Source organism: Ambystoma mexicanum, chromosome 1p (assembly GCF_040938575.1).
Source record: "Ambystoma mexicanum isolate Mex_15411 chromosome 1p, UKY_AmexF1_1, whole genome shotgun sequence".
Taxonomy (NCBI): domain Eukaryota; kingdom Metazoa; phylum Chordata; class Amphibia; order Caudata; family Ambystomatidae; genus Ambystoma; species Ambystoma mexicanum.
Genome location: NC_090921.1, coordinates 237,334,272 through 237,359,683, shown reverse-complemented (window position 1 = coordinate 237,359,683; position 25,412 = coordinate 237,334,272). Strand labels below are relative to the sequence as shown.

The 25,412-nt window shown below is 51.3% G+C and overlaps 9 non-coding genes across 9 annotated transcripts; all 9 read right to left on the bottom strand.

The window, feature by feature from the left end:
• Positions 1 to 1,832: 1,832 nt before the first annotated feature.
• Positions 1,833 to 1,904, bottom strand: TRNAD-GUC (transfer RNA aspartic acid (anticodon GUC)). The gene has a single exon. It is a non-coding gene; the product is annotated as a tRNA-Asp (tRNA).
• Positions 1,905 to 3,300: 1,396 nt separating this feature from the next.
• TRNAD-GUC (transfer RNA aspartic acid (anticodon GUC)) lies at positions 3,301 to 3,372 on the bottom strand. The gene has a single exon. It is a non-coding gene; the product is annotated as a tRNA-Asp (tRNA).
• A 1,397-nt stretch (positions 3,373 to 4,769) lies between these two features.
• Positions 4,770 to 4,841, bottom strand: TRNAD-GUC (transfer RNA aspartic acid (anticodon GUC)). Its single transcript has one exon. It is a non-coding gene; the product is annotated as a tRNA-Asp (tRNA).
• A 1,396-nt stretch (positions 4,842 to 6,237) lies between these two features.
• TRNAD-GUC (transfer RNA aspartic acid (anticodon GUC)) lies at positions 6,238 to 6,309 on the bottom strand. The gene has a single exon. It is a non-coding gene; the product is annotated as a tRNA-Asp (tRNA).
• A 4,299-nt stretch (positions 6,310 to 10,608) lies between these two features.
• On the bottom strand, positions 10,609 to 10,680 carry TRNAD-GUC (transfer RNA aspartic acid (anticodon GUC)). Its single transcript has one exon. It is a non-coding gene; the product is annotated as a tRNA-Asp (tRNA).
• A 1,396-nt stretch (positions 10,681 to 12,076) lies between these two features.
• On the bottom strand, positions 12,077 to 12,148 carry TRNAD-GUC (transfer RNA aspartic acid (anticodon GUC)). Its single transcript has one exon. It is a non-coding gene; the product is annotated as a tRNA-Asp (tRNA).
• Positions 12,149 to 15,013: 2,865 nt separating this feature from the next.
• Positions 15,014 to 15,085, bottom strand: TRNAD-GUC (transfer RNA aspartic acid (anticodon GUC)). Its single transcript has one exon. It is a non-coding gene; the product is annotated as a tRNA-Asp (tRNA).
• A 5,768-nt stretch (positions 15,086 to 20,853) lies between these two features.
• TRNAD-GUC (transfer RNA aspartic acid (anticodon GUC)) lies at positions 20,854 to 20,925 on the bottom strand. Its single transcript has one exon. It is a non-coding gene; the product is annotated as a tRNA-Asp (tRNA).
• A 1,396-nt stretch (positions 20,926 to 22,321) lies between these two features.
• TRNAD-GUC (transfer RNA aspartic acid (anticodon GUC)) lies at positions 22,322 to 22,393 on the bottom strand. Its single transcript has one exon. It is a non-coding gene; the product is annotated as a tRNA-Asp (tRNA).
• Between the last annotated feature and the right edge of the window lie 3,019 nt (positions 22,394 to 25,412).

Genomic DNA, 25,412 nt, shown 5'->3' with positions numbered 1-25,412 from the left:
GGGGTTCACGCGTGTGCCCGGACCGAGGTTAATGATGGGATTAGAGCTAGGGTTAGATGCAGGGAAAGAGTGAGAGTTATAATTAGGGATAAAGCTAACAGGTGATCATTACTCGTCATGTAACATGATACAAAGGGTCAGAAGAGGAACTGATTCAGGGTTACAATTTGGACTTCGCAGACAACAGGAGCACTAAATGGTGCTGAGGGGGACTCAATAAAGTGGACCGGCCGCCTAATGTAAGCAATTGTGCACAAATATTGTACGATGACTAGCGTTGCCGGTGCTTTTTTCTTAAAGAGTCAGTTCTTGGCACCCATTCCCTACTTGACTCAGCCTAATCTTCAAGAATATTTGTCAAGAACTAAAAAAAATCCAGAAGAACCCCGGTCTCCCGGGTGACAGGCGGGGATACTGACCACTATACTAACGAGGAGACGTGAGGGCATGAAATGAACAGCTGCTGATGTCTGCACAGCATCCAGCGACCACCTAGCTGGCCTAGGGGGTCTCATTTTCCCCCGTCAAACGGCTTGCCCGATCTAAGGCTAATTTCTTTCTTTTTATCGGCACCAGGCTTAAAACTCAGTTTAAGGCGATAGTTCCGGGCTATGTTTGACTCCAGAGTTGAATCTGTCATCCCGCATTTCCTCAGCAAATCAAGCTACCCATCTCAAGTCTCATGAGCTGAGGACGGCAAAGTCCCTGTGGGCTTAGGACAGTCAAAGAAACCCCTGGGCTGCATGCTAAGCCCCTTTTCGGCTTCACTTTCCGAATCCTGCCCTAGCTTGCGATTAGTTTTTTTCTCACTTCTTGCCCCCATCTCCCACCTTGCCTCATGGTCTCCCCTCCTCTGCGCACCTGACAGTTTGCCTGCCCTTCCACTGCCTGTCTCCAGACTTTCCAAGGAGAAAAGGCAAAGCACTAAAGCGGGCCGGGCAACGGGTCAAGTTCCGCTTTCGGCGACTAGCAGGGAGGTAGCGTGGCCGAGCGGTCTAAGGCGCTGGATTAAGGCTCCAGTCTCTTCGGAGGCGTGGGTTCAAATCCCACCGCTGCCACTTTTCCTGGCCTTGCATTTTAAAGAAGAACGTAACGTTGACCTCTTCCTTCATTAGTGCCACCTCTGTCGCAATGAGCAAGCGGATGGTATGCCACACCCTGCAGGAAAAAGGTTTCGCTTCTGACGTCTTGCTTTTCTGGACATCCAGTCTCAAGTTTCCCATCTGGAACGGCGCTCCCTGCTGCTTTGTGAAGGCTTGCTGCAAGAGCCTTCGAAACCCAGGAGCTCTTGCGTTGAGCTGTGACGCGTCCTGGGAAGACCTCCCGTTGCAGCGGAATGAGCCCCACTTCCAGGGCGTGCTGGTAGCAAATTTCCCACAGCCCACAGGGAGCAAACGATCCCAGGTGTGATGTATCACCAGGAGAGGCTGAGATGAGAGTAGGGGTTCACGCGTGTGCCCGGACCGAGGTTAATGATGGGATTAGAGCTAGGGTTAGATGCAGGGAAAGAGTGAGAGTTATAATTAGGGATAAAGCTAACAGGTGATCATTACTCGTCATGTAACATGATACAAAGGGTCAGAAGAGGAACTGATTCAGGGTTACAATTTGGACTTCGCAGACAACAGGAGCACTAAATGGTGCTGAGGGGGACTCAATAAAGTGGACCGGCCGCCTAATGTAAGCAATTGTGCACAAATATTGTACGATGACTAGCGTTGCCGGTGCTTTTTTCTTAAAGAGTCAGTTCTTGGCACCCATTCCCTACTTGACTCAGCCTAATCTTCAAGAATATTTGTCAAGAACTAAAAAAAATCCAGAAGAGGTTTAACCTCCCCGTCGGGGAATTGAACCCCGGTCTCCCGCGTGACAGGCGGGGATACTGACCACTATACTAACGAGGAGACGTGAGGGCATGAAATGAACAGCTGCTGATGTCTGCACAGCATCCAGCGACCACCTAGCTGGCCTAGGGGGTCTCATTTTCCCCCGTCAAACGGCTTGCCCGATCTAAGGCTAATTTCTTTCTTTTTATCGGCACCAGGCTTAAAACTCAGTTTAAGGCGATAGTTCCGGGCTATGTTTGACTCCAGAGTTGAATCTGTCATCCCGCATTTCCTCAGCAAATCAAGCTACCCATCTCAAGTCTCATGAGCTGAGGACGGCAAAGTCCCTGTGGGCTTAGGACAGTCAAAGAAACCCCTGGGCTGCATGCTAAGCCCCTTTTCGGCTTCACTTTCCGAATCCTGCCCTAGCTTGCGATTAGTTTTTTTCTCACTTCTTGCCCCCATCTCCCACCTTGCCTCATGGTCTCCCCTCCTCTGCGCACCTGACAGTTTGCCTGCCCTTCCACTGCCTGTCTCCAGACTTTCCAAGGAGAAAAGGCAAAGCACTAAAGCGGGCCGGGCAACGGGTCAAGTTCCGCTTTCGGCGACTAGCAGGGAGGTAGCGTGGCCGAGCGGTCTAAGGCGCTGGATTAAGGCTCCAGTCTCTTCGGAGGCGTGGGTTCAAATCCCACCGCTGCCACTTTTCCTGGCCTTGCATTTTAAAGAAGAACGTAACGTTGACCTCTTCCTTCATTAGTGCCACCTCTGTCGCAATGAGCAAGCGGATGGTATGCCACACCCTGCAGGAAAAAGGTTTCGCTTCTGACGTCTTGCTTTTCTGGACATCCAGTCTCAAGTTTCCCATCTGGAACGGCGCTCCCTGCTGCTTTGTGAAGGCTTGCTGCAAGAGCCTTCGAAACCCAGGAGCTCTTGCGTTGAGCTGTGACGCGTCCTGGGAAGACCTCCCGTTGCAGCGGAATGAGCCCCACTTCCAGGGCGTGCTGGTAGCAAATTTCCCACAGCCCACAGGGAGCAAACGATCCCAGGTGTGATGTATCACCAGGAGAGGCTGAGATGAGAGTAGGGGTTCACGCGTGTGCCCGGACCGAGGTTAATGATGGGATTAGAGCTAGGGTTAGATGCAGGGAAAGAGTGAGAGTTATAATTAGGGATAAAGCTAACAGGTGATCATTACTCGTCATGTAACATGATACAAAGGGTCAGAAGAGGAACTGATTCAGGGTTACAATTTGGACTTCGCAGACAACAGGAGCACTAAATGGTGCTGAGGGGGACTCAATAAAGTGGACCGGCCGCCTAATGTAAGCAATTGTGCACAAATATTGTACGATGACTAGCGTTGCCGGTGCTTTTTTCTTAAAGAGTCAGTTCTTGGCACCCATTCCCTACTTGACTCAGCCTAATCTTCAAGAATATTTGTCAAGAACTAAAAAAAATCCAGAAAAGGTTTAACCTCCCCGTCGGGGAATTGAACCCCGGTCTCCCGCGTGACAGGCGGGGATACTGACCACTATACTAACGAGGAGACGTGAGGGCATGAAATGAACAGCTGCTGATGTCTGCACAGCATCCAGCGACCACCTAGCTGGCCTAGGGGGGTCTCATTTTCCCCCGTCAAACGGCTTGCCCGATCTAAGGCTAATTTCTTTCTTTTTATCGGCACCAGGCTTAAAACTCAGTTTAAGGCGATAGTTCCGGGCTATGTTTGACTCCAGAGTTGAATCTGTCATCCCGCATTTCCTCAGCAAATCAAGCTACCCATCTCAAGTCTCATGAGCTGAGGACGGCAAAGTCCCTGTGGGCTTAGGACAGTCAAAGAAACCCCTGGGCTGCATGCTAAGCCCCTTTTCGGCTTCACTTTCCAAATCCTGCCCTAGCTTGCGATTAGTTTTTTTCTCACTTCTTGCCCCCATCTCCCACCTTGCCTCATGGTCTCCCCTCCTCTGCGCACCTGACAGTTTGCCTGCCCTTCCACTGCCTGTCTCCAGACTTTCCAAGGAGAAAAGGCAAAGCACTAAAGCGGGCCGGGCAACGGGTCAAGTTCCGCTTTCGGCAACTAGTAGGGAGGTAGCGTGGCCGAGCGGTATAAGGCGCTGGATTAAGGCTCCAGTCTCTTCGGAGGCGTGGGTTCAAATCCCACCGCTGCCACTTTTCCTGGCCTTGCATTTTAAAGAAGAACGTAACGTTGACCTCTTCCTTCATTAGTGCCACCTCTGTCGCAATGAGCAAGCGGATGGTATGCCACAACCTGCAGGAAAAAGGTTTCGTTTCTGACGTCTTGCTTTTCTGGACATCCAGTCTCAAGTTTCCCATCTGGAACGGCGCTCCCTGCTGCTTTGTGAAGGCTTGCTGCAAGAGCCTTCGAAACCCAGGAGCTCTTGCGTTGAGCTGTGACGCGTCCTGGGAAGACCTCCCGTTGCAGCGGAATGAGCCCCACTTCCAGGGCGTGCTGGTAGCAAATTTCCCACAGCCCACAGGGAGCAAACGATCCCAGGTGTGATGTATCACCAGGAGAGGCTGAGATGAGAGTAGGGGTTCACGCGTGTGCCCGGACCGAGGTTAATGATGGGATTAGAGCTAGGGTTAGATGCAGGGAAAGAGTGAGAGTTATAATTAGGGATAAAGCTAACAGGTGATCATTACTCGTCATGTAACATGATACAAAGGGTCAGAAGAGGAACTGATTCAGGGTTACAATTTGGACTTCGCAGACAACAGGAGCACTAAATGGTGCTGAGGGGGACTCAATAAAGTGGACCGGCCGCCTAATGTAAGCAATTGTGCACAAATATTGTACGATGACTAGCGTTGCCGGTGCTTTTTTCTTAAAGAGTCAGTTCTTGGCACCCATTCCCTACTTGACTCAGCCTAATCTTCAAGAATATTTGTCAAGAACTAAAAAAAATCCAGAAAAGGTTTAACCTCCCCGTCGGGGAATTGAACCCCGGTCTCCCGCGTGACAGGCGGGGATACTGACCACTATACTAACGAGGAGACGTGAGGGCACGAAATGAACAGCTGCTGATGTCTGCACAGCATCCAGCGACCACCTAGATGGCCTAGGGGGTCTCATTTTCCCCCGTCAAACGGCTTGCCCGATCTAAGGCTAATTTCTTTCTTTTTATCGGCACCAGGCTTAAAACTCAGTTTAAGGCGATAGTTCCGGGCTATGTTTGACTCCAGAGTTGAATCTGTCATCCCGCATTTCCTCAGCAAATCAAGCTACCCATCTCAAGTCTCATGAGCTGAGGACGGCAAAGTCCCTGTGGGCTTAGGACAGTCAAAGAAACCCCTGGGCTGCATGCTAAGCCCCTTTTCGGCTTCACTTTCCGAATCCTGCCCTAGCTTGCGATTAGTTTTTTTCTCACTTCTTGCCCCCATCTCCCACCTTGCCTCATGGTCTCCCCTCCTCTGCGCACCTGACAGTTTGCCTGCCCTTCCACTGCCTGTCTCCAGACTTTCCAAGGAGAAAAGGCAAAGCACTAAAGCGGGCCGGGCAACGGGTCAAGTTCCGCTTTCGGCGACTAGCAGGGAGGTAGCGTGGCCGAGCGGTCTAAGGCGCTGGATTAAGGCTCCAGTCTCTTCGGAGGCGTGGGTTCAAATCCCACCGCTGCCACTTTTCCTGGCCTTGCATTTTAAAGAAGAACGTAACGTTGACCTCTTCCTTCATTAGTGCCACCTCTGTCGCAATGAGCAAGCGGATGGTATGCCACACCCTGCAGGAAAAAGGTTTCGCTTCTGACGTCTTGCTTTTCTGGACATCCAGTCTCAAGTTTCCCATCTGGAACGGCGCTCCCTGCTGCTTTGTGAAGGCTTGCTGCAAGAGCCTTCGAAACCCAGGAGCTCTTGCGTTGAGCTGTGACGCGTCCTGGGAAGACCTCCCGTTGCAGCGGAATGAGCCCCACTTCCAGGGCGTGCTGGTAGCAAATTTCCCACAGCCCACAGGGAGCAAACGATCCCAGGTGTGATGTATCACCAGGAGAGGCTGAGATGAGAGTAAGGGTTCACGCGTGTGCCCGGACCGAGGTTAATGATGGGATTAGAGCTAGGGTTAGATGCAGGGAAAGAGTGAGAGTTATAATTAGGGATAAAGCTAACAGGTGATCATTACTCGTCATGTAACATGATACAAAGGGTCAGAAGAGGAACTGATTCAGGGTTACAATTTGGACTTCGCAGACAACAGGAGCACTAAATGGTGCTGAGGGGGACTCAATAAAGTGGACCGGCCGCCTAATGTAAGCAATTGTGCACAAATATTGTACGATGACTAGCGTTGCCGGTGCTTTTTTCTTAAAGAGTCAGTTCTTGGCACCCATTCCCTACTTGACTCAGCCTAATCTTCAAGAATATTTGTCAAGAACTAAAAAAAATCCAGAAAAGGTTTAACCTCCCCGTCGGGGAATTGAACCCCGGTCTCCCGCGTGACAGGCGGGGATACTGACCACTATACTAACGAGGAGACGTGAGGGCACGAAATGAACAGCTGCTGATGTCTGCACAGCATCCAGCGACCACCTAGATGGCCTAGGGGGTCTCATTTTCCCCCGTCAAACGGCTTGCCCGATCTAAGGCTAATTTCTTTCTTTTTATCGGCACCAGGCTTAAAACTCAGTTTAAGGCGATAGTTCCGGGCTATGTTTGACTCCAGAGTTGAATCTGTCATCCCGCATTTCCTCAGCAAATCAAGCTACCCATCTCAAGTCTCATGAGCTGAGGACGGCAAAGTCCCTGTGGGCTTAGGACAGTCAAAGAAACCCCTGGGCTGCATGCTAAGCCCCTTTTCGGCTTCACTTTCCGAATCCTGCCCTAGCTTGCGATTAGTTTTTTTCTCACTTCTTGCCCCCATCTCCCACCTTGCCTCATGGTCTCCCCTCCTCTGCGCACCTGACAGTTTGCCTGCCCTTCCACTGCCTGTCTCCAGACTTTCCAAGGAGAAAAGGCAAAGCACTAAAGCGGGCCGGGCAACGGGTCAAGTTCCGCTTTCGGCGACTAGCAGGGAGGTAGCGTGGCCGAGCGGTCTAAGGCGCTGGATTAAGGCTCCAGTCTCTTCGGAGGCGTGGGTTCAAATCCCACCGCTGCCACTTTTCCTGGCCTTGCATTTTAAAGAAGAACGTAACGTTGACCTCTTCCTTCATTAGTGCCACCTCTGTCGCAATGAGCAAGCGGATGGTATGCCACACCCTGCAGGAAAAAGGTTTCGCTTCTGACGTCTTGCTTTTCTGGACATCCAGTCTCAAGTTTCCCATCTGGAACGGCGCTCCCTGCTGCTTTGTGAAGGCTTGCTGCAAGAGCCTTCGAAACCCAGGAGCTCTTGCGTTGAGCTGTGACGCGTCCTGGGAAGACCTCCCGTTGCAGCGGAATGAGCCCCACTTCCAGGGCGTGCTGGTAGCAAATTTCCCACAGCCCACAGGGAGCAAACGATCCCAGGTGTGATGTATCACCAGGAGAGGCTGAGATGAGAGTAAGGGTTCACGCGTGTGCCCGGACCGAGGTTAATGATGGGATTAGAGCTAGGGTTAGATGCAGGGAAAGAGTGAGAGTTATAATTAGGGATAAAGCTAACAGGTGATCATTACTCGTCATGTAACATGATACAAAGGGTCAGAAGAGGAACTGATTCAGGGTTACAATTTGGACTTCGCAGACAACAGGAGCACTAAATGGTGCTGAGGGGGACTCAATAAAGTGGACCGGCCGCCTAATGTAAGCAATTGTGCACAAATATTGCACGATGACTAGCGTTGCCGGTGCTTTTTTCTTAAAGAGTCAGTTCTTGGCACCCATTCCCTACTTGACTCAGCCTAATCTTCAAGAATATTTGTCAAGAACTAAAAAAAATCCAGAAGAGGTTTAACCTCCCCGTCAGGGAACCCGGTCTCCCGCGTGACAGGCGGGGATACTGACCACTATACTAACGAGGAGACGTGAGGGCATGAAATGAACAGCTGCTGATGTCTGCACAGCATCCAGCGACCACCTAGCTGGCCTAGGGGGTCTCATTTTCCCCCGTCAAACGGCTTGCCCGATCTAAGGCTAATTTCTTTCTTTTTATCGGCACCAGGCTTAAAACTCAGTTTAAGGCGATAGTTCCGGGCTATGTTTGACTCCAGAGTTGAATCTGTCATCCCGCATTTCCTCAGCAAATCAAGCTACCCATCTCAAGTCTCATGAGCTGAGGACGGCAAAGTCCCTGTGGGCTTAGGACAGTCAAAGAAACCCCTGGGCTGCATGCTAAGCCCCTTTTCGGCTTCACTTTCCGAATCCTGCCCTAGCTTGCGATTAGTTTTTTTCTCACTTCTTGCCCCCATCTCCCACCTTGCCTCATGGTCTCCCCTCCTCTGCGCACCTGACAGTTTGCCTGCCCTTCCACTGCCTGTCTCCAGACTTTCCAAGGAGAAAAGGCAAAGCACTAAAGCGGGCCGGGCAACGGGTCAAGTTCCGCTTTCGGCAACTAGCAGGGAGGTAGCGTGGCCGAGCGGTCTAAGGCGCTGGATTAAGGCTCCAGTCTCTTCGGAGGCGTGGGTTCAAATCCCACCGCTGCCACTTTTCCTGGCCTTGCATTTTAAAGAAGAACGTAACGTTGACCTCTTCCTTCATTAGTGCCACCTCTGTCGCAATGAGCAAGCGGATGGTATGCCACACCCTGCAGGAAAAAGGTTTCGCTTCTGACGTCTTGCTTTTCTGGACATCCAGTCTCAAGTTTCCCATCTGGAACGGCGCTCCCTGCTGCTTTGTGAAGGCTTGCTGCAAGAGCCTTCGAAACCCAGGAGCTCTTGCGTTGAGCTGTGACGCGTCCTGGGAAGACCTCCCGTTGCAGCGGAATGAGCCCCACTTCCAGGGCGTGCTGGTAGCAAATTTCCCACAGCCCACAGGGAGCAAACGATCCCAGGTGTGATGTATCACCAGGAGAGGCTGAGATGAGAGTAGGGGTTCACGCGTGTGCCCGGACCGAGGTTAATGATGGGATTAGAGCTAGGGTTAGATGCAGGGAAAGAGTGAGAGTTATAATTAGGGATAAAGCTAACAGGTGATCATTACTCGTCATGTAACATGATACAAAGGGTCAGAAGAGGAACTGATTCAGGGTTACAATTTGGACTTCGCAGACAACAGGAGCACTAAATGGTGCTGAGGGGGACTCAATAAAGTGGACCGGCCGCCTAATGTAAGCAATTGTGCACAAATATTGTACGATGACTAGCGTTGCCGGTGCTTTTTTCTTAAAGAGTCAGTTCTTGGCACCCATTCCCTACTTGACTCAGCCTAATCTTCAAGAATATTTGTCAAGAACTAAAAAAAATCCAGAAGAACCCCGGTCTCCCGGGTGACAGGCGGGGATACTGACCACTATACTAACGAGGAGACGTGAGGGCATGAAATGAACAGCTGCTGATGTCTGCACAGCATCCAGCGACCACCTAGCTGGCCTAGGGGGTCTCATTTTCCCCCGTCAAACGGCTTGCCCGATCTAAGGCTAATTTCTTTCTTTTTATCGGCACCAGGCTTAAAACTCAGTTTAAGGCGATAGTTCCGGGCTATGTTTGACTCCAGAGTTGAATCTGTCATCCCGCATTTCCTCAGCAAATCAAGCTACCCATCTCAAGTCTCATGAGCTGAGGACGGCAAAGTCCCTGTGGGCTTAGGACAGTCAAAGAAACCCCTGGGCTGCATGCTAAGCCCCTTTTCGGCTTCACTTTCCGAATCCTGCCCTAGCTTGCGATTAGTTTTTTTCTCACTTCTTGCCCCCATCTCCCACCTTGCCTCATGGTCTCCCCTCCTCTGCGCACCTGACAGTTTGCCTGCCCTTCCACTGCCTGTCTCCAGACTTTCCAAGGAGAAAAGGCAAAGCACTAAAGCGGGCCGGGCAACGGGTCAAGTTCCGCTTTCGGCGACTAGCAGGGAGGTAGCGTGGCCGAGCGGTCTAAGGCGCTGGATTAAGGCTCCAGTCTCTTCGGAGGCGTGGGTTCAAATCCCACCGCTGCCACTTTTCCTGGCCTTGCATTTTAAAGAAGAACGTAACGTTGACCTCTTCCTTCATTAGTGCCACCTCTGTCGCAATGAGCAAGCGGATGGTATGCCACACCCTGCAGGAAAAAGGTTTCGCTTCTGACGTCTTGCTTTTCTGGACATCCAGTCTCAAGTTTCCCATCTGGAACGGCGCTCCCTGCTGCTTTGTGAAGGCTTGCTGCAAGAGCCTTCGAAACCCAGGAGCTCTTGCGTTGAGCTGTGACGCGTCCTGGGAAGACCTCCCGTTGCAGCGGAATGAGCCCCACTTCCAGGGCGTGCTGGTAGCAAATTTCCCACAGCCCACAGGGAGCAAACGATCCCAGGTGTGATGTATCACCAGGAGAGGCTGAGATGAGAGTAGGGGTTCACGCGTGTGCCCGGACCGAGGTTAATGATGGGATTAGAGCTAGGGTTAGATGCAGGGAAAGAGTGAGAGTTATAATTAGGGATAAAGCTAACAGGTGATCATTACTCGTCATGTAACATGATACAAAGGGTCAGAAGAGGAACTGATTCAGGGTTACAATTTGGACTTCGCAGACAACAGGAGCACTAAATGGTGCTGAGGGGGACTCAATAAAGTGGACCGGCCGCCTAATGTAAGCAATTGTGCACAAATATTGTACGATGACTAGCGTTGCCGGTGCTTTTTTCTTAAAGAGTCAGTTCTTGGCACCCATTCCCTACTTGACTCAGCCTAATCTTCAAGAATATTTGTCAAGAACTAAAAAAAATCCAGAAGAGGTTTAACCTCCCCGTCGGGGAATTGAACCCCGGTCTCCCGCGTGACAGGCGGGGATACTGACCACTATACTAACGAGGAGACGTGAGGGCATGAAATGAACAGCTGCTGATGTCTGCACAGCATCCAGCGACCACCTAGCTGGCCTAGGGGGTCTCATTTTCCCCCGTCAAACGGCTTGCCCGATCTAAGGCTAATTTCTTTCTTTTTATCGGCACCAGGCTTAAAACTCAGTTTAAGGCGATAGTTCCGGGCTATGTTTGACTCCAGAGTTGAATCTGTCATCCCGCATTTCCTCAGCAAATCAAGCTACCCATCTCAAGTCTCATGAGCTGAGGACGGCAAAGTCCCTGTGGGCTTAGGACAGTCAAAGAAACCCCTGGGCTGCATGCTAAGCCCCTTTTCGGCTTCACTTTCCGAATCCTGCCCTAGCTTGCGATTAGTTTTTTTCTCACTTCTTGCCCCCATCTCCCACCTTGCCTCATGGTCTCCCCTCCTCTGCGCACCTGACAGTTTGCCTGCCCTTCCACTGCCTGTCTCCAGACTTTCCAAGGAGAAAAGGCAAAGCACTAAAGCGGGCCGGGCAACGGGTCAAGTTCCGCTTTCGGCGACTAGCAGGGAGGTAGCGTGGCCGAGCGGTCTAAGGCGCTGGATTAAGGCTCCAGTCTCTTCGGAGGCGTGGGTTCAAATCCCACCGCTGCCACTTTTCCTGGCCTTGCATTTTAAAGAAGAACGTAACGTTGACCTCTTCCTTCATTAGTGCCACCTCTGTCGCAATGAGCAAGCGGATGGTATGCCACACCCTGCAGGAAAAAGGTTTCGCTTCTGACGTCTTGCTTTTCTGGACATCCAGTCTCAAGTTTCCCATCTGGAACGGCGCTCCCTGCTGCTTTGTGAAGGCTTGCTGCAAGAGCCTTCGAAACCCAGGAGCTCTTGCGTTGAGCTGTGACGCGTCCTGGGAAGACCTCCCGTTGCAGCGGAATGAGCCCCACTTCCAGGGCGTGCTGGTAGCAAATTTCCCACAGCCCACAGGGAGCAAACGATCCCAGGTGTGATGTATCACCAGGAGAGGCTGAGATGAGAGTAGGGGTTCACGCGTGTGCCCGGACCGAGGTTAATGATGGGATTAGAGCTAGGGTTAGATGCAGGGAAAGAGTGAGAGTTATAATTAGGGATAAAGCTAACAGGTGATCATTACTCGTCATGTAACATGATACAAAGGGTCAGAAGAGGAACTGATTCAGGGTTACAATTTGGACTTCGCAGACAACAGGAGCACTAAATGGTGCTGAGGGGGACTCAATAAAGTGGACCGGCCGCCTAATGTAAGCAATTGTGCACAAATATTGTACGATGACTAGCGTTGCCGGTGCTTTTTTCTTAAAGAGTCAGTTCTTGGCACCCATTCCCTACTTGACTCAGCCTAATCTTCAAGAATATTTGTCAAGAACTAAAAAAAATCCAGAAAAGGTTTAACCTCCCCGTCGGGGAATTGAACCCCGGTCTCCCGCGTGACAGGCGGGGATACTGACCACTATACTAACGAGGAGACGTGAGGGCATGAAATGAACAGCTGCTGATGTCTGCACAGCATCCAGCGACCACCTAGCTGGCCTAGGGGGGTCTCATTTTCCCCCGTCAAACGGCTTGCCCGATCTAAGGCTAATTTCTTTCTTTTTATCGGCACCAGGCTTAAAACTCAGTTTAAGGCGATAGTTCCGGGCTATGTTTGACTCCAGAGTTGAATCTGTCATCCCGCATTTCCTCAGCAAATCAAGCTACCCATCTCAAGTCTCATGAGCTGAGGACGGCAAAGTCCCTGTGGGCTTAGGACAGTCAAAGAAACCCCTGGGCTGCATGCTAAGCCCCTTTTCGGCTTCACTTTCCAAATCCTGCCCTAGCTTGCGATTAGTTTTTTTCTCACTTCTTGCCCCCATCTCCCACCTTGCCTCATGGTCTCCCCTCCTCTGCGCACCTGACAGTTTGCCTGCCCTTCCACTGCCTGTCTCCAGACTTTCCAAGGAGAAAAGGCAAAGCACTAAAGCGGGCCGGGCAACGGGTCAAGTTCCGCTTTCGGCAACTAGTAGGGAGGTAGCGTGGCCGAGCGGTATAAGGCGCTGGATTAAGGCTCCAGTCTCTTCGGAGGCGTGGGTTCAAATCCCACCGCTGCCACTTTTCCTGGCCTTGCATTTTAAAGAAGAACGTAACGTTGACCTCTTCCTTCATTAGTGCCACCTCTGTCGCAATGAGCAAGCGGATGGTATGCCACACCCTGCAGGAAAAAGGTTTCGCTTCTGACGTCTTGCTTTTCTGGACATCCAGTCTCAAGTTTCCCATCTGGAACGGCGCTCCCTGCTGCTTTGTGAAGGCTTGCTGCAAGAGCCTTCGAAACCCAGGAGCTCTTGCGTTGAGCTGTGACGCGTCCTGGGAAGACCTCCCGTTGCAGCGGAATGAGCCCCACTTCCAGGGCGTGCTGGTAGCAAATTTCCCACAGCCCACAGGGAGCAAACGATCCCAGGTGTGATGTATCACCAGGAGAGGCTGAGATGAGAGTAAGGGTTCACGCGTGTGCCCGGACCGAGGTTAATGATGGGATTAGAGCTAGGGTTAGATGCAGGGAAAGAGTGAGAGTTATAATTAGGGATAAAGCTAACAGGTGATCATTACTCGTCATGTAACATGATACAAAGGGTCAGAAGAGGAACTGATTCAGGGTTACAATTTGGACTTCGCAGACAACAGGAGCACTAAATGGTGCTGAGGGGGACTCAATAAAGTGGACCGGCCGCCTAATGTAAGCAATTGTGCACAAATATTGTACGATGACTAGCGTTGCCGGTGCTTTTTTCTTAAAGAGTCAGTTCTTGGCACCCATTCCCTACTTGACTCAGCCTAATCTTCAAGAATATTTGTCAAGAACTAAAAAAAATCCAGAAAAGGTTTAACCTCCCCGTCGGGGAATTGAACCCCGGTCTCCCGCGTGACAGGCGGGGATACTGACCATTATACTAACGAGGAGACGTGAGGGCACGAAATGAACAGCTGCTGATGTCTGCACAGCATCCAGCGACCACCTAGATGGCCTAGGGGGTCTCATTTTCCCCCGTCAAACGGCTTGCCCGATCTAAGGCTAATTTCTTTCTTTTTATCGGCACCAGGCTTAAAACTCAGTTTAAGGCGATAGTTCCGGGCTATGTTTGACTCCAGAGTTGAATCTGTCATCCCGCATTTCCTCAGCAAATCAAGCTACCCATCTCAAGTCTCATGAGCTGAGGACGGCAAAGTCCCTGTGGGCTTAGGACAGTCAAAGAAACCCCTGGGCTGCATGCTAAGCCCCTTTTCGGCTTCACTTTCCGAATCCTGCCCTAGCTTGCGATTAGTTTTTTTCTCACTTCTTGCCCCCATCTCCCACCTTGCCTCATGGTCTCCCCTCCTCTGCGCACCTGACAGTTTGCCTGCCCTTCCACTGCCTGTCTCCAGACTTTCCAAGGAGAAAAGGCAAAGCACTAAAGCGGGCCGGGCAACGGGTCAAGTTCCGCTTTCGGCGACTAGCAGGGAGGTAGCGTGGCCGAGCGGTCTAAGGCGCTGGATTAAGGCTCCAGTCTCTTCGGAGGCGTGGGTTCAAATCCCACCGCTGCCACTTTTCCTGGCCTTGCATTTTAAAGAAGAACGTAACGTTGACCTCTTCCTTCATTAGTGCCACCTCTGTCGCAATGAGCAAGCGGATGGTATGCCACACCCTGCAGGAAAAAGGTTTCGCTTCTGACGTCTTGCTTTTCTGGACATCCAGTCTCAAGTTTCCCATCTGGAACGGCGCTCCCTGCTGCTTTGTGAAGGCTTGCTGCAAGAGCCTTCGAAACCCAGGAGCTCTTGCGTTGAGCTGTGACGCGTCCTGGGAAGACCTCCCGTTGCAGCGGAATGAGCCCCACTTCCAGGGCGTGCTGGTAGCAAATTTCCCACAGCCCACAGGGAGCAAACGATCCCAGGTGTGATGTATCACCAGGAGAGGCTGAGATGAGAGTAAGGGTTCACGCGTGTGCCCGGACCGAGGTTAATGATGGGATTAGAGCTAGGGTTAGATGCAGGGAAAGAGTGAGAGTTATAATTAGGGATAAAGCTAACAGGTGATCATTACTCGTCATGTAACATGATACAAAGGGTCAGAAGAGGAACTGATTCAGGGTTACAATTTGGACTTCGCAGACAACAGGAGCACTAAATGGTGCTGAGGGGGACTCAATAAAGTGGACCGGCCGCCTAATGTAAGCAATTGTGCACAAATATTGTACGATGACTAGCGTTGCCGGTGCTTTTTTCTTAAAGAGTCAGTTCTTGGCACCCATTCCCTACTTGACTCAGCCTAATCTTCAAGAATATTTGTCAAGAACTAAAAAAAATCCAGAAAAGGTTTAACCTCCCCGTCGGGGAATTGAACCCCGGTCTCCCGCGTGACAGGCGGGGATACTGACCACTATACTAACGAGGAGACGTGAGGGCATGAAATGAACAGCTGCTGATGTCTGCACAGCATCCAGCGACCACCTAGCTGGCCTAGGGGGGTCTCATTTTCCCCCGTCAAACGGCTTGCCCGATCTAAGGCTAATTTCTTTCTTTTTATCGGCACCAGGCTTAAAACTCAGTTTAAGGCGATAGTTCCGGGCTATGTTTGACTCCAGAGTTGAATCTGTCATCCCGCATTTCCTCAGCAAATCAAGCTACCCATCTCAAGTCTCATGAGCTGAGGACGGCAAAGTCCCTGTGGGCTTAGGACAGTCAAAGAAACCCCTGGGCTGCATGCTAAGCCCCTTTTCGGCTTCACTTTCCAAATCCTGCCCTAGCTTGCGATTAGTTTTTTTCTCACTTCTTGCCCCCATCTCCCACCTTGCCTCATGGTCTCCCCTCCTCTGCGCACCTGACAGTTTGCCTGCCCTTCCACTGCCTGTCTCCAGACTTTCCAAGGAGAAAAGGCAAAGCACTAAAGCGGGCCGGGCAACGGGTCAAGTTCCGCTTTCGGCAACTAGTAGGGAGGTAGCGTGGCCGAGCGGTATAAGGCGCTGGATTAAGGCTCCAGTCTCTTCGGAGGCGTGGGTTCAAATCCCACCGCTGCCACTTTTCCTGGCCTTGCATTTTAAAGAAGAACGTAACGTTGACCTCTTCCTTCATTAGTGCCACCTCTGTCGCAATGAGCAAGCGGATGGTATGCCACACCCTGCAGGAAAAAGGTTTCGCTTCTGACGTCTTGCTTTTCTGGACATCCAGTCTCAAGTTTCCCATCTGGAACGGCGCTCCCTGCTGCTTTGTGAAGGCTTGCTGCAAGAGCCTTCGAAACCCAGGAGCTCTTGCGTTGAGCTGTGACGCGTCCTGGGAAGACCTCCCGTTGCAGCGGAATGAGCCCCACTTCCAGGGCGTGCTGGTAGCAAATTTCCCACAGCCCACAGGGAGCAAACGATCCCAGGTGTGATGTATCACCAGGAGAGGCTGAGATGAGAGTAAGGGTTCACGCGTGTGCCCGGACCGAGGTTAATGATGGGATTAGAGCTAGGGTTAGATGCAGGGAAAGAGTGAGAGTTATAATTAGGGATAAAGCTAACAGGTGATCATTACTCGTCATGTAACATGATACAAAGGGTCAGAAGAGGAACTGATTCAGGGTTACAATTTGGACTTCGCAGACAACAGGAGCACTAAATGGTGCTGAGGGGGACTCAATAAAGTGGACCGGCCGCCTAATGTAAGCAATTGTGCACAAATATTGTACGATGACTAGCGTTGCCGGTGCTTTTTTCTTAAAGAGTCAGTTCTTGGCACCCATTCCCTACTTGACTCAGCCTAATCTTCAAGAATATTTGTCAAGAACTAAAAAAAATCCAGAAAAGGTTTAACCTCCCCGTCGGGGAATTGAACCCCGGTCTCCCGCGTGACAGGCGGGGATACTGACCATTATACTAACGAGGAGACGTGAGGGCACGAAATGAACAGCTGCTGATGTCTGCACAGCATCCAGCGACCACCTAGATGGCCTAGGGGGTCTCATTTTCCCCCGTCAAACGGCTTGCCCGATCTAAGGCTAATTTCTTTCTTTTTATCGGCACCAGGCTTAAAACTCAGTTTAAGGCGATAGTTCCGGGCTATGTTTGACTCCAGAGTTGAATCTGTCATCCCGCATTTCCTCAGCAAATCAAGCTACCCATCTCAAGTCTCATGAGCTGAGGACGGCAAAGTCCCTGTGGGCTTAGGACAGTCAAAGAAACCCCTGGGCTGCATGCTAAGCCCCTTTTCGGCTTCACTTTCCGAATCCTGCCCTAGCTTGCGATTAGTTTTTTTCTCACTTCTTGCCCCCATCTCCCACCTTGCCTCATGGTCTCCCCTCCTCTGCGCACCTGACAGTTTGCCTGCCCTTCCACTGCCTGTCTCCAGACTTTCCAAGGAGAAAAGGCAAAGCACTAAAGCGGGCCGGGCAACGGGTCAAGTTCCGCTTTCGGCGACTAGCAGGGAGGTAGCGTGGCCGAGCGGTCTAAGGCGCTGGATTAAGGCTCCAGTCTCTTCGGAGGCGTGGGTTCAAATCCCACCGCTGCCACTTTTCCTGGCCTTGCATTTTAAAGAAGAACGTAACGTTGACCTCTTCCTTCATTAGTGCCACCTCTGTCGCAATGAGCAAGCGGATGGTATGCCACACCCTGCAGGAAAAAGGTTTCGCTTCTGACGTCTTGCTTTTCTGGACATCCAGTCTCAAGTTTCCCATCTGGAACGGCGCTCCCTGCTGCTTTGTGAAGGCTTGCTGCAAGAGCCTTCGAAACCCAGGAGCTCTTGCGTTGAGCTGTGACGCGTCCTGGGAAGACCTCCCGTTGCAGCGGAATGAGCCCCACTTCCAGGGCGTGCTGGTAGCAAATTTCCCACAGCCCACAGGGAGCAAACGATCCCAGGTGTGATGTATCACCAGGAGAGGCTGAGATGAGAGTAAGGGTTCACGCGTGTGCCCGGACCGAGGTTAATGATGGGATTAGAGCTAGGGTTAGATGCAGGGAAAGAGTGAGAGTTATAATTAGGGATAAAGCTAACAGGTGATCATTACTCGTCATGTAACATGATACAAAGGGTCAGAAGAGGAACTGATTCAGGGTTACAATTTGGACTTCGCAGACAACAGGAGCACTAAATGGTGCTGAGGGGGACTCAATAAAGTGGACCGGCCGCCTAATGTAAGCAATTGTGCACAAATATTGCACGATGACTAGCGTTGCCGGTGCTTTTTTCTTAAAGAGTCAGTTCTTGGCACCCATTCCCTACTTGACTCAGCCTAATCTTCAAGAATATTTGTCAAGAACTAAAAAAAATCCAGAAGAGGTTTAACCTCCCCGTCGGGGAACCCGGTCTCCCGCGTGACAGGCGGGGATACTGACCACTATACTAACGAGGAGACGTGAGGGCATGAAATGAACAGCTGCTGATGTCTGCACAGCATCCAGCGACCACCTAGCTGGCCTAGGGGGTCTCATTTTCCCCCGTCAAACGGCTTGCCCGATCTAAGGCTAATTTCTTTCTTTTTATCGGCACCAGGCTTAAAACTCAGTTTAAGGCGATAGTTCCGGGCTATGTTTGACTCCAGAGTTGAATCTGTCATCCCGCATTTCCTCAGCAAATCAAGCTACCCATCTCAAGTCTCATGAGCTGAGGACGGCAAAGTCCCTGTGGGCTTAGGACAGTCAAAGAAACCCCTGGGCTGCATGCTAAGCCCCTTTTCGGCTTCACTTTCCGAATCCTGCCCTAGCTTGCGATTAGTTTTTTTCTCACTTCTTGCCCCCATCTCCCACCTTGCCTCATGGTCTCCCCTCCTCTGCGCACCTGACAGTTTGCCTGCCCTTCCACTGCCTGTCTCCAGACTTTCCAAGGAGAAAAGGCAAAGCACTAAAGCGGGCCGGGCAACGGGTCAAGTTCCGCTTTCGGCAACTAGCAGGGAGGTAGCGTGGCCGAGCGGTCTAAGGCGCTGGATTAAGGCTCCAGTCTCTTCGGAGGCGTGGGTTCAAATCCCACCGCTGCCACTTTTCCTGGCCTTGCATTTTAAAGAAGAACGTAACGTTGACCTCTTCCTTCATTAGTGCCACCTCTGTCGCAATGAGCAAGCGGATGGTATGCCACACCCTGCAGGAAAAAGGTTTCGCTTCTGACGTCTTGCTTTTCTGGACATCCAGTCTCAAGTTTCCCATCTGGAACGGCGCTCCCTGCTGCTTTGTGAAGGCTTGCTGCAAGAGCCTTCGAAACCCAGGAGCTCTTGCGTTGAGCTGTGACGCGTCCTGGGAAGACCTCCCGTTGCAGCGGAATGAGCCCCACTTCCAGGGCGTGCTGGTAGCAAATTTCCCACAGCCCACAGGGAGCAAACGATCCCAGGTGTGATGTATCACCAGGAGAGGCTGAGATGAGAGTAGGGGTTCACGCGTGTGCCCGGACCGAGGTTAATGATGGGATTAGAGCTAGGGTTAGATGCAGGGAAAGAGTGAGAGTTATAATTAGGGATAAAGCTAACAGGTGATCATTACTCGTCATGTAACATGATACAAAGGGTCAGAAGAGGAACTGATTCAGGGTTACAATTTGGACTTCGCAGACAACAGGAGCACTAAATGGTGCTGAGGGGGACTCAATAAAGTGGACCGGCCGCCTAATGTAAGCAATTGTGCACAAATATTGTACGATGACTAGCGTTGCCGGTGCTTTTTTCTTAAAGAGTCAGTTCTTGGCACCCATTCCCTACTTGACTCAGCCTAATCTTCAAGAATATTTGTCAAGAACTAAAAAAAATCCAGAAGAACCCCGGTCTCCCGGGTGACAGGCGGGGATACTGACCACTATACTAACGAGGAGACGTGAGGGCATGAAATGAACAGCTGCTGATGTCTGCACAGCATCCAGCGACCACCTAGCTGGCCTAGGGGGTCTCATTTTCCCCCGTCAAACGGCTTGCCCGATCTAAGGCTAATTTCTTTCTTTTTATCGGCACCAGGCTTAAAACTCAGTTTAAGGCGATAGTTCCGGGCTATGTTTGACTCCAGAGTTGAATCTGTCATCCCGCATTTCCTCAGCAAATCAAGCTACCCATCTCAAGTCTCATGAGCTGAGGACGGCAAAGTCCCTGTGGGCTTAGGACAGTCAAAGAAACCCCTGGGCTGCATGCTAAGCCCCTTTTCGGCTTCACTTTCCGAATCCTGCCCTAGCTTGCGATTAGTTTTTTTCTCACTTCTTGCCCCCATCTCCCACCTTGCCTCATGGTCTCCCCTCCTCTGCGCACCTGACAGTTTGCCTGCCCTTCCACTGCCTGTCTCCAGACTTTCCAAGGAGAAAAGGCAAAGCACTAAAGCGGGCCGGGCAACGGGTCAAGTTCCGCTTTCGGCGACTAGCAGGGAGGTAGCGTGGCCGAGCGGTCTAAGGCGCTGGATTAAGGCTCCAGTCTCTTCGGAGGCGTGGGTTCAAATCCCACCGCTGCCACTTTTCCTGGCCTTGCATTTTAAAGAAGAACGTAACGTTGACCTCTTCCTTCATTAGTGCCACCTCTGTCGCAATGAGCAAGCGGATGGTATGCCACACCCTGCAGGAAAAAGGTTTCGCTTCTGACGTCTTGCTTTTCTGGACATCCAGTCTCAAGTTTCCCATCTGGAACGGCGCTCCCTGCTGCTTTGTGAAGGCTTGCTGCAAGAGCCTTCGAAACCCAGGAGCTCTTGCGTTGAGCTGTGACGCGTCCTGGGAAGACCTCCCGTTGCAGCGGAATGAGCCCCACTTCCAGGGCGTGCTGGTAGCAAATTTCCCACAGCCCACAGGGAGCAAACGATCCCAGGTGTGATGTATCACCAGGAGAGGCTGAGATGAGAGTAGGGGTTCACGCGTGTGCCCGGACCGAGGTTAATGATGGGATTAGAGCTAGGGTTAGATGCAGGGAAAGAGTGAGAGTTATAATTAGGGATAAAGCTAACAGGTGATCATTACTCGTCATGTAACATGATACAAAGGGTCAGAAGAGGAACTGATTCAGGGTTACAATTTGGACTTCGCAGACAACAGGAGCACTAAATGGTGCTGAGGGGGACTCAATAAAGTGGACCGGCCGCCTAATGTAAGCAATTGTGCACAAATATTGTACGATGACTAGCGTTGCCGGTGCTTTTTTCTTAAAGAGTCAGTTCTTGGCACCCATTCCCTACTTGACTCAGCCTAATCTTCAAGAATATTTGTCAAGAACTAAAAAAAATCCAGAAGAGGTTTAACCTCCCCGTCGGGGAATTGAACCCCGGTCTCCCGCGTGACAGGCGGGGATACTGACCACTATACTAACGAGGAGACGTGAGGGCATGAAATGAACAGCTGCTGATGTCTGCACAGCATCCAGCGACCACCTAGCTGGCCTAGGGGGTCTCATTTTCCCCCGTCAAACGGCTTGCCCGATCTAAGGCTAATTTCTTTCTTTTTATCGGCACCAGGCTTAAAACTCAGTTTAAGGCGATAGTTCCGGGCTATGTTTGACTCCAGAGTTGAATCTGTCATCCCGCATTTCCTCAGCAAATCAAGCTACCCATCTCAAGTCTCATGAGCTGAGGACGGCAAAGTCCCTGTGGGCTTAGGACAGTCAAAGAAACCCCTGGGCTGCATGCTAAGCCCCTTTTCGGCTTCACTTTCCGAATCCTGCCCTAGCTTGCGATTAGTTTTTTTCTCACTTCTTGCCCCCATCTCCCACCTTGCCTCATGGTCTCCCCTCCTCTGCGCACCTGACAGTTTGCCTGCCCTTCCACTGCCTGTCTCCAGACTTTCCAAGGAGAAAAGGCAAAGCACTAAAGCGGGCCGGGCAACGGGTCAAGTTCCGCTTTCGGCGACTAGCAGGGAGGTAGCGTGGCCGAGCGGTCTAAGGCGCTGGATTAAGGCTCCAGTCTCTTCGGAGGCGTGGGTTCAAATCCCACCGCTGCCACTTTTCCTGGCCTTGCATTTTAAAGAAGAACGTAACGTTGACCTCTTCCTTCATTAGTGCCACCTCTGTCGCAATGAGCAAGCGGATGGTATGCCACACCCTGCAGGAAAAAGGTTTCGCTTCTGACGTCTTGCTTTTCTGGACATCCAGTCTCAAGTTTCCCATCTGGAACGGCGCTCCCTGCTGCTTTGTGAAGGCTTGCTGCAAGAGCCTTCGAAACCCAGGAGCTCTTGCGTTGAGCTGTGACGCGTCCTGGGAAGACCTCCCGTTGCAGCGGAATGAGCCCCACTTCCAGGGCGTGCTGGTAGCAAATTTCCCACAGCCCACAGGGAGCAAACGATCCCAGGTGTGATGTATCACCAGGAGAGGCTGAGATGAGAGTAGGGGTTCACGCGTGTGCCCGGACCGAGGTTAATGATGGGATTAGAGCTAGGGTTAGATGCAGGGAAAGAGTGAGAGTTATAATTAGGGATAAAGCTAACAGGTGATCATTACTCGTCATGTAACATGATACAAAGGGTCAGAAGAGGAACTGATTCAGGGTTACAATTTGGACTTCGCAGACAACAGGAGCACTAAATGGTGCTGAGGGGGACTCAATAAAGTGGACCGGCCGCCTAATGTAAGCAATTGTGCACAAATATTGTACGATGACTAGCGTTGCCGGTGCTTTTTTCTTAAAGAGTCAGTTCTTGGCACCCATTCCCTACTTGACTCAGCCTAATCTTCAAGAATATTTGTCAAGAACTAAAAAAAATCCAGAAAAGGTTTAACCTCCCCGTCGGGGAATTGAACCCCGGTCTCCCGCGTGACAGGCGGGGATACTGACCACTATACTAACGAGGAGACGTGAGGGCATGAAATGAACAGCTGCTGATGTCTGCACAGCATCCAGCGACCACCTAGCTGGCCTAGGGGGGTCTCATTTTCCCCCGTCAAACGGCTTGCCCGATCTAAGGCTAATTTCTTTCTTTTTATCGGCACCAGGCTTAAAACTCAGTTTAAGGCGATAGTTCCGGGCTATGTTTGACTCCAGAGTTGAATCTGTCATCCCGCATTTCCTCAGCAAATCAAGCTACCCATCTCAAGTCTCATGAGCTGAGGACGGCAAAGTCCCTGTGGGCTTAGGACAGTCAAAGAAACCCCTGGGCTGCATGCTAAGCCCCTTTTCGGCTTCACTTTCCAAATCCTGCCCTAGCTTGCGATTAGTTTTTTTCTCACTTCTTGCCCCCATCTCCCACCTTGCCTCATGGTCTCCCCTCCTCTGCGCACCTGACAGTTTGCCTGCCCTTCCACTGCCTGTCTCCAGACTTTCCAAGGAGAAAAGGCAAAGCACTAAAGCGGGCCGGGCAACGGGTCAAGTTCCGCTTTCGGCAACTAGTAGGGAGGTAGCGTGGCCGAGCGGTATAAGGCGCTGGATTAAGGCTCCAGTCTCTTCGGAGGCGTGGGTTCAAATCCCACCGCTGCCACTTTTCCTGGCCTTGCATTTTAAAGAAGAACGTAACGTTGACCTCTTCCTTCATTAGTGCCACCTCTGTCGCAATGAGCAAGCGGATGGTATGCCACACCCTGCAGGAAAAAGGTTTCGTTTCTGACGTCTTGCTTTTCTGGACATCCAGTCTCAAGTTTCCCATCTGGAACGGCGCTCCCTGCTGCTTTGTGAAGGCTTGCTGCAAGAGCCTTCGAAACCCAGGAGCTCTTGCGTTGAGCTGTGACGCGTCCTGGGAAGACCTCCCGTTGCAGCGGAATGAGCCCCACTTCCAGGGCGTGCTGGTAGCAAATTTCCCACAGCCCACAGGGAGCAAACGATCCCAGGTGTGATGTATCACCAGGAGAGGCTGAGATGAGAGTAGGGGTTCACGCGTGTGCCCGGACCGAGGTTAATGATGGGATTAGAGCTAGGGTTAGATGCAGGGAAAGAGTGAGAGTTATAATTAGGGATAAAGCTAACAGGTGATCATTACTCGTCATGTAACATGATACAAAGGGTCAGAAGAGGAACTGATTCAGGGTTACAATTTGGACTTCGCAGACAACAGGAGCACTAAATGGTGCTGAGGGGGACTCAATAAAGTGGACCGGCCGCCTAATGTAAGCAATTGTGCACAAATATTGTACGATGACTAGCGTTGCCGGTGCTTTTTTCTTAAAGAGTCAGTTCTTGGCACCCATTCCCTACTTGACTCAGCCTAATCTTCAAGAATATTTGTCAAGAACTAAAAAAAATCCAGAAAAGGTTTAACCTCCCCGTCGGGGAATTGAACCCCGGTCTCCCGCGTGACAGGCGGGGATACTGACCACTATACTAACGAGGAGACGTGAGGGCACGAAATGAACAGCTGCTGATGTCTGCACAGCATCCAGCGACCACCTAGATGGCCTAGGGGGTCTCATTTTCCCCCGTCAAACGGCTTGCCCGATCTAAGGCTAATTTCTTTCTTTTTATCGGCACCAGGCTTAAAACTCAGTTTAAGGCGATAGTTCCGGGCTATGTTTGACTCCAGAGTTGAATCTGTCATCCCGCATTTCCTCAGCAAATCAAGCTACCCATCTCAAGTCTCATGAGCTGAGGACGGCAAAGTCCCTGTGGGCTTAGGACAGTCAAAGAAACCCCTGGGCTGCATGCTAAGCCCCTTTTCGGCTTCACTTTCCGAATCCTGCCCTAGCTTGCGATTAGTTTTTTTCTCACTTCTTGCCCCCATCTCCCACCTTGCCTCATGGTCTCCCCTCCTCTGCGCACCTGACAGTTTGCCTGCCCTTCCACTGCCTGTCTCCAGACTTTCCAAGGAGAAAAGGCAAAGCACTAAAGCGGGCCGGGCAACGGGTCAAGTTCCGCTTTCGGCGACTAGCAGGGAGGTAGCGTGGCCGAGCGGTCTAAGGCGCTGGATTAAGGCTCCAGTCTCTTCGGAGGCGTGGGTTCAAATCCCACCGCTGCCACTTTTCCTGGCCTTGCATTTTAAAGAAGAACGTAACGTTGACCTCTTCCTTCATTAGTGCCACCTCTGTCGCAATGAGCAAGCGGATGGTATGCCACACCCTGCAGGAAAAAGGTTTCGCTTCTGACGTCTTGCTTTTCTGGACATCCAGTCTCAAGTTTCCCATCTGGAACGGCGCTCCCTGCTGCTTTGTGAAGGCTTGCTGCAAGAGCCTTCGAAACCCAGGAGCTCTTGCGTTGAGCTGTGACGCGTCCTGGGAAGACCTCCCGTTGCAGCGGAATGAGCCCCACTTCCAGGGCGTGCTGGTAGCAAATTTCCCACAGCCCACAGGGAGCAAACGATCCCAGGTGTGATGTATCACCAGGAGAGGCTGAGATGAGAGTAAGGGTTCACGCGTGTGCCCGGACCGAGGTTAATGATGGGATTAGAGCTAGGGTTAGATGCAGGGAAAGAGTGAGAGTTATAATTAGGGATAAAGCTAACAGGTGATCATTACTCGTCATGTAACATGATACAAAGGGTCAGAAGAGGAACTGATTCAGGGTTACAATTTGGACTTCGCAGACAACAGGAGCACTAAATGGTGCTGAGGGGGACTCAATAAAGTGGACCGGCCGCCTAATGTAAGCAATTGTGCACAAATATTGTACGATGACTAGCGTTGCCGGTGCTTTTTTCTTAAAGAGTCAGTTCTTGGCACCCATTCCCTACTTGACTCAGCCTAATCTTCAAGAATATTTGTCAAGAACTAAAAAAAATCCAGAAAAGGTTTAACCTCCCCGTCGGGGAATTGAACCCCGGTCTCCCGCGTGACAGGCGGGGATACTGACCACTATACTAACGAGGAGACGTGAGGGCACGAAATGAACAGCTGCTGATGTCTGCACAGCATCCAGCGACCACCTAGATGGCCTAGGGGGTCTCATTTT